Consider the following 6,993-nt stretch of genomic DNA (forward strand, 5'->3'; position numbering starts at 1 on the left):
CCCCTCAAAATAACTCAACCACAAAAGTGAGTTCTAAACCGCTGGCCACAAAAGTGAGTACACCCCTAAGTGAAAATGTCCAAATTGGGCCCATTATTTTCCAGCCCTGCCTTAACCCTCTTGGGCATGGAGTCCACCAGAGCTTCACAGGTTGCCACTGGACTCCTCTTCCACTCCATGACGGCATCACAGAGCTGGTGGATGTTAGAGACCTTGCGCTCCTCCACCTTCCGTTTGAGGATGCCATGCTTGGCCAATCCATCACCTTTACCCTCAGCTTCTTTAGCAAGGTAGTGGTCATCTTGGAAGTGTGTTTGGGGTCGTTATCATGTTGGAATACTGCCCTGCGGCCCAGTCTCCGAAGGGAGGGGATCACGCTCTGCTTCAGTATGTCACAGTACATGTTGGCATTCATGGTTCCCTCAATGAACTGTAGCTCCCCAGTGCCAGCAGCACTCATGCAGCCCCAGACCATGACACTCCCACCACCATGCTTGACTGTAGGCAAGACACACTTGTCTTTGTACTCCTCACCTGGTTTCCGCCACACACGCTTGACACCATCTGAACCAAATAAGTTTATCTTGGTCTCATCAGACCACAGGACATGGTTCCAGTAATCCATGTCCTTTGTCTGCTTGTCTTCAGCAAACTGTTTGCGGGCTTTCTTGTGCATCATCTTTAGAAGAGGCTTCCTTCTGGGACGACAGCCATGCAGCCCAATTTGATGCAGTGTGCGGTGTATGGTCTGAGCACAGACAGGCTGACCCCCACCCCTTCAAACTCTGCAGCAATGCTGGCAGCACTCATACGTCTATTTCCCAAACACAACCTCTAAATATGACGCTGAGCACGTGCACTCAACTTCTTTGGTCGACCATGGCGAAGCCTGTTCTGAGTGGAACCTGTCCTGTTAAACCACTGTATTGTCTTGGCCACCGTGCTGCAGCTCAGTTTCAGGGTCTTGGCAATCTTCTTATAGCCTACGCCATCTTTATGTAGAGCAACAATTCTTTTTTTCAGATCCTCAGAAAGTTCTTTGCCATGAGGTGTCATGTTGAACTTCCAGTGACCAGTATGAGAGAGTGAGAGCGATAACAGCAAATTTAACACACCTGCTCCCCATTCACACCTGAGACCTTGTAAAACTAATGAGTCACATGACACCGGGGAGAGAAAATGGCTAATTGGGCCCAATGTGGACATTTTCACTTAGGGGTGTACTCACTTTTGTGGCCAGCGGTTTAGACATTAATGGCTGTGTGTTGAGTTATTTTGAGGGGACAGCAAATTTACACTGCTATACAAGCTGTACACTCAATACTTTACATTGTAGCAAAGTGTCATTTCTTCAGTGTTGTCACATGAAAAGGTATAATAAAATGTTTACAAAAATGTGAGGGGTGTACTCACTTCTGTGAGATACTGTATATATACCTTGCTACGTGTACTGCGTTAGGCTAACCGATACTTGTCATTTGCAATTATATATTGTTGCTCTTTTGTTAAATTTGACTGTTTTTATTGTCCTCATTTGTAAGTCGCTTTGGATAAAAGCGTCTGCTAAATGACTAAATGTAAATGTAAATATATATATATATAGTGAAAATGTGAAAGGGACGTGACGTGTGGTGTCCCATACTTGGAATTTGTGCTCTGCATTTAACCCATCCATGCACACACACACACACACACACAGGTTTGTTTTTATGGTTTATGGGGACTCTCCATAGGCATAATGGTTTTTCTACTGTACAGACTGTATATTCTATTGCCCTACACCAACCCTACCCCTAAACCTACCCCTTACAGGAAACTTTGTGCATTTTTAGATTTTCAAAAAAACTCATTCTGAATTATTTATAAGCCTTTTGAATTACGGGGACACTGAAAATGTCCTCATAAATCACCTTCTCGTTGTAATACCTATGTCATACCCATGTTATTATACAAATTTGTGTCCTCATAAACCACATAAACATGCACACACACAAACACACTCACCTGGAGCAGTGGGCAGCCATGGTGCTGCGGTGCCCGGGGAGCAGGTGTGGTGCCGTGCTCAAGGGTCTCACCCTAGCCGTGGTATTGAGGTCACTTCCCTCACCTACAATCCCTGCCGGTAACGAGACTTGAACCTGCGACCTTTGGATTACAAGTCAGACTCTCTCTCTCTCTCTCTCTCTCTCTCTCTCTATATATATATATATATTTATATAAAATTATTATATACATAAATTATAAAAAATTATAATGATAATTTTTATGTTTATTTATTCAGCTGTTTTAAGAAACTCATTGTTCTTAATTATGTACTATTTTGATTACTCTTTATAATAATATGTGTATAATATGCTTATTTTTAAGAGAAAAAAGTAGTATAAGCAAGACTGTGCAAGTGCCTATTTATCAGGCCCATGTTACATCAGAACAGAACCCAAAAGGGTTTATCCATCATAATAATACAAAATTATGACAAATCTGTTTATTGCAGCACCTCATAATTTATCATTAGTTCCCAGCTTTTGCAAGCTTATGATCCAATCTATGAGCACAAGTACTTTGTTACACCAAAAGTGACAAACTATGGTTTTGCATTTGAATCCCAGTTCACCAGTTTAGGCTTGTGAAACCAAGTATGACTCAAAGCTATCAGAAGCATCAACATTTGTTCTTTGTCTGCATATAATGTATTTGCCAGTTTACTTGTGAACTCACGTGCAGTGGAAGTCGTTTGGAGAATATCCTCTTTGGAATAGTTTGGTCTGTAGACAATTTCACACAGGCTTGATTCTGCTCCAGCAAAGCTATAATCTTGTTGTGATCATGCTATGCTGTCTGTTTCTCTGTGTGGTTTGGCTGAGAGAGAGAGAGACAGAGACACGGAGAATCTGCTGACAGAAGGAAATGGGTGATCAAAGTAGGATTCCGTCCTAAAAATATTTCATTGGGAAATGCGCACACTTTTGATCTTAACAATAGACACGTAATGCTAACATGACTGAGTGTTTGAGTGTGAAATGAGAAATGTGTTCCAGTGAGAACAGAGTCGTGATACTGTGAGTTGACTTGATGTGAACAGACACTTAAATGGGTCCATGAGGAGCATATGCTTAATTTTGGAGGAGCTTTTCAAACTGAGCAAATGTACTTACATATGCCAAGCCTTAATTCATAGTGATATAATCCAAGTAAGATTTTATGTATGTATGTATTTATTTATTTAGATGTTTTGACATCTATCTTTATACAGTAAATGGGTGTTTCTTCAAATAGGCAGTTTTGGCCCTGTGAACACTCTTAAAACAAACTTTTCACTCTCTAACTAGTTTAATTTGTCCACAAACAACATGCAACAGTGAACATACTACTGTACATACATCACAAGAAAACTGTAATTTTTATTATATTTTATTATATGTTATAATTTTGTTATAAAAATTCCCTCCACAGTGTCATTTTCACCACATCTCAAAAATCTGCGATGGAAACATTTTTGGACTTTTTTGTCTAATTTCTTTGCTATCATTTTATGTATCTTATAATTGAATAATAATACACTTTTTACACTTTTTTCATAATTTGACAAACTTACAGCTTTAACTGTAAAATATTCACACATGTGATATTTACCTTTGTTTCTTTATGCATCTAATATTTTATGAAATGGTATGTTTATTTCACTATTTGTTTATCAATATAAGCAGTACATAATAAGCACATACTGTATAAACAGTTTTCACTTACATTGGTGATAATAATAAGAAATTATTCTTGAGCATCAAATCATCATATTAGAATGATTTGTAAGAGATCATGTGACACTGAAGACTACAGTAATGGCTGCTGAAAATTCAGCTTTGCCATCACAGGAATAAAAAAACATTAAAAAATATATTATAATGGAGTACCATTATTTTAGATTATAAAAATATTTCACAATATTAACCAAATTAACCTAATTTTTAACCTCATCATTAAACTCAACCTTATTTACCTTTTAAATGATTAAATAACTAATAGGTTTCTCTAACCTCATTTGACACATTATTGATGCTTAAACACTGAGATGTATCCCAAATTAAACATGCGTATTTCATAATTGTGATTGTTATCTAATATATACACATTTTGCTGCTATAACAGTTTGACCCCTGCAAAAATACACAGTAGAAAAAAGACAATAAAATATATCTTAATAAATTTTTGGCTAAAACGGTAGAAAAATACTGCAATCAGAAAATCTTTGAATGTGAATCTTTTGAAATTCAGCTTTGCCAAGTCTTTAGCAGTTCCATTTGGTGACACCAGTGCCGCATAAATTACAATTTTCAGCTTTAGATCAAGACTTTATGAAAGTCAAAATATTACCAAAGAGACATCTGTGCCCTTTAAAAACTATATAAGCCGATCTGCCACTAGAATATAAAAGCTCAAATTCTACATCTGTATATCTGCCAACCCACAGACAGGACCAGCTGTTGCCACAAAGCCTGTTTTTTCTTTTTATTATTATTTTTGCCATGTTCCGTGGCGAGTTGATTGATGAGAATAGGACACCCTATGGAAGATGCTCCGTTTTGGAGTTTCTTTCATAAGAATGTCACACTTGCTCCTGATTTGGCAGCCCATTGTAACATCTTACTGTCTTCTTGTGTCTTACTGTGACTGTCCCTGTCCATGGTCCTGAATACGGCACTGTGGAGAAGAGATAGCGCTGTGCTTGGCTATGCTGCAAGGGTGAATCACTGTGACAATGTACCGTGACTGAAAGCCCACTCAGCTCCGTCCCACATGCCTGTGCAGACAAGACTGTCTCTCCCTGGGTCTCTGCCCAAAGAACTGACTCAAATCAGACACAATCCAGGAAAGCTTTTCACAAGGCAGACAGCTGCTTGTTGCTTTTGTGGTAGGCTCTCTGTTGTGGGATATAAGAAGAGTGAGTTGGTAGATGAGGTATAGAGTAAATCTCTTCTTTTCTGTACTATAATAAAATGTGCATTGCGAGCCCTTTAAATGCACAAGAAATTGTTCTTGTATGTCCCTTTTAGCTCCCTTAACTGGTATCATCTTCATATGCCACATGATTCATATGATTTTCCAGTCATCATCCGGTCATGGCAGGCATTTTTGCACAGTCCTAAAAATGATCTGTTCAACCTAGAGAATGCAGGCATGTGCAATTTTCCAATTTGCTGCATATACTTTAATTCCTAATCACGGTTTCCACAAAAATATTAAGCAGCACAACTGTTGAATGTTGGTATCAATGTATCAACATGGCTGCTGAAAATTCAGCTTTGCCATTGCAGGAATAAATTACATTTGAAATATATAAAATTGGACTGTCATCTGCAGACATGAATGATTATGTCCGCCACACTGTTTGAACAATAATTCTCAAAAATCTTACTTCACTTCACCAAAATAAGTAACATACTATCAAGTATTCTAACTTTTGACTAAATGGCGATGTGAAATGACAGTTTCAGACTTTCAAGAGCAGACTTTGAGTGAAAACACACCCTTAACCCAATTAAACCAATCTGTTCCTGTACAGCTGGGTAGAGCAAATGCAAAAACAGCGGAAGGCATTTCTCTCCTTTAATTCATTTTTTATCATTTGGTCTGACAGACTTTTTCTCAAATCATCCATCTGTTTTCTATGGAGCGAAAGATGATGAGCAGCTCTGTACCTGTCTGGGAGGTTCAGTTTGCTGCTTTCTACAAAATCCAACAACACTTAATATATTCAAAGGGAACAGGACAGATGAAGCTGAGCTTACAAAACAAACCAATCAAATTAAGCACATCAAGACCTAGTTTGTAAAGAATTACCCTAGCAATGTATTAACAGGGAACATAATAATATTACATTAATAATATTAGCAATATTATTGTATTAGCAAGGAACAGATATACAGTGGGGTCCAAAAGTCTGAGATCACATTGATTATACCTTGTACAGGTATGACCATACCTTTGTACAGATGGTCAGATGTTCCTGCTGCAGTTAAAGAACAAGATACTCTCTGAATCTCAAATCATGCCGGAGAACATGATCATTAGGTTTTAAACAAACTTATGGAGTTCATGCCAGATTGATTGCGGCTGTCATTAAATAAGACATTTTGAAATTGATGTTTCATTTTTAATTCAATTTTCACTTAAGCTGTTATGATGATGATAAAATTTGATCTTTAAAAACGTTTTTTAATTAAATTAGAAAACCGCAAAATATTAGTGTTTTATCTAGTGGTTTCAAACTTTTGGTTCATGCTGTTTTTTTTTCTTTTTTGAGATGTACTATAGATCATAAAGAAGTGAAAGCAAAGAGGGAGGAAGGTTAAGAGGAGCTCAATGCTGCTTCTGCAGCCCAGCCTACAGGCTCACAGCTGGGAGGCACTTCTGCTCTGCCCTAGGCCTTTCTTGGAGGAGTTAGTGGTGCGTTCACATAGACACACTCACATTCACTGCACTAAAATCAGCAGGAGTTTAGCAGAAAAGCGGTCTGAGCTTTAATGCACAGTGCCAGTAGCACTATTCAGCAAGAGCTAATTAGATCACAAAGTTTGAAAACATTCACAAAAGCCTCAAGTTCAAGTTACCCTGTGGTCACTTAGTTTGCAGCATATTATTCAGTTATGTACAGTACTCAAAAATAGGGTGAAAACAGGTACATTTTAATCAATTTTCACAATATTTCAAGCTACTGTTACTAAATGAATATTCCAGTTAAACTCAATTGACAGCATTTGTACCATAAAGTTGATTACCACAAAAATGATTTCACTTTATCCTTCTATTTAAAAAAAAAGAAAAAATCTGGGTTACAGTGGAACACATACAATGGAAATACATATGGCCAATTTGTAAACATTAAAATGCTCACAGTTTTAAGTGTAGATTACTGCAGTTACGACGTATTTTTGTAGGCCAGCCCAGACATTAGTGTCACCCTGGTTTCCTCGACAAAAACCCAACAGGATTTTT

Source organism: Sinocyclocheilus grahami, unplaced genomic scaffold, assembly GCF_001515645.1.
Source record: "Sinocyclocheilus grahami isolate Dianchi unplaced genomic scaffold, SAMN03320097.WGS_v1.1 scaffold684.1, whole genome shotgun sequence".
Lineage (NCBI taxonomy): Eukaryota > Metazoa > Chordata > Actinopteri > Cypriniformes > Cyprinidae > Sinocyclocheilus > Sinocyclocheilus grahami.